The sequence below is a fragment of the Mchenga conophoros genome, linkage group LG1 (genome assembly GCF_057382185.1).
Source record: "Mchenga conophoros isolate Kocher_MC1m ecotype Shallow Benthic linkage group LG1, M_conophoros_male_GT1.1, whole genome shotgun sequence".
NCBI lineage: Eukaryota > Metazoa > Chordata > Actinopteri > Cichliformes > Cichlidae > Mchenga > Mchenga conophoros.
Window position 1 is genome coordinate 2,682,071 of NC_140526.1, and position 1,608 is coordinate 2,683,678.

The following is a 1,608-nucleotide window of genomic DNA, read 5'->3' on the forward strand; positions in this document are numbered from 1 at the left end:
TTACATTGAGTAGGCTAACCACGTTATTACATTAATGCATGTAAGGTGAACTAGCAAACATCATCATAGCTACATGCGGCTGTCCTCTTGTTTGATGGCAGATACTCCCTTCACCCTGGCTAAAAAGGCTAAAATGACCAAAGAAAAAGTGGAAAACAGTTAAACATGAGAGGTTTAGGACAAAGTTTGTGTTTTTTCCATTGTTTAAGCACTGCTTCCAGCCAAGAGTGATGCCATATATGCCCCATAGCTGCAGAAAAGGCTAACATTGTTATCTTTTTACAAAAAACAGCTGAACATGAGAGGTTTTTGGACCAATTTTGTGTTCTCCATTCTTTAAGCACCGGTTCGAGCACCGTTTGAGCACCGGCACCGTTTCAAAAGTACCGATTTGGCACCGGTATCGGATAAAACCTAAACGATACCCATCCCTAATCAAGACACCACATATTTTCAAAAGCGCTCCGACGTTTTCGGAGACGTCTGTTACCCACTAGCTCGATAGCTAGCCGGGGGCTAGGCTCACTAGAGCCGTGAGAACACCGGACTCCCGGCAGATCGTTTTCAAACCCACCGCCGTCTTTCGCTACTCAGGTTAAACATGATATATGAGTCACTTAGATAACTTCAAAATGTTATTGTTTGGCTTTTTTAAGTATTTTATTTGTTCCTGAGTAAATCGGTTTACTCAACTCCACCGAAACAATCTGCAAATTTCATTAAAATTTAATAAACTATCATCTTGTCTTTATTTTTAGTTAGCACAGACCTGAAACACTTAAAGCTGTAAGCTAATGATAGTTATATAAGAGCAGATGCTGCTGGTGCAATAAGCTGTACGTTTTACGTTCAATGGATGATGATCTGATTAGTCGACTATCAAAATAATCGTGTGTGGCAGCCCTAGATGTAAACCAGCCGAAGTCTGCCGTGTCTCTCTCAGACACTTTCTACACTGGAGTCCGTGAGCTCCTAAACAACGACGCTATAAAGCGTCCAGGTTCTTTGAAATGTTCTCAGAGAACATAGACGATGTTCTTGTGATGGTCACAAATGTCCAGAGAAATAACGGAGAACTGCACTTCCTGAGACGGGCACCATCAAGGGAGGACGTCCTGTCCTAAACCGACCAGTCGGCACGCATTAGCAGGATGCTAGTGTTTAGTGGGCAAAATGAGCTCTGTGAGAAACTAAAGGACAGACGAGTCAAACTAAGTCCGATGTCGGCTGTTTGTCCTAAATAAATGATGGGATGACATGTGGCTGCAGGATGCTGTGGTTCAGTGTGCCCCATCACACCTCCTGCCCCATGCTTCGTGGTGGGAACCATGCATGTAGAGACCGTCGTTCACCTTTTCTGTGTGGCACAAAGACACAGTGGGTGAACCAAAGGTCTCAAATTTGGACTCATCAGACCAAAGCACAGATGTGCACTGGTCTCATGTCCACTCCTTGCTCCTGCTTGCTGCTTTTCCTTTGTCCTGACCATAAAGACCTGATTCACAGTCTCCTCTGAACAGCTGATGTAGAGATGTGTCTGATCTGAGCTGCTGTTACCTTGCCATTTCTGAGGCTGGTGACTCGGATGAATTTATCCTCAGCAGCAGA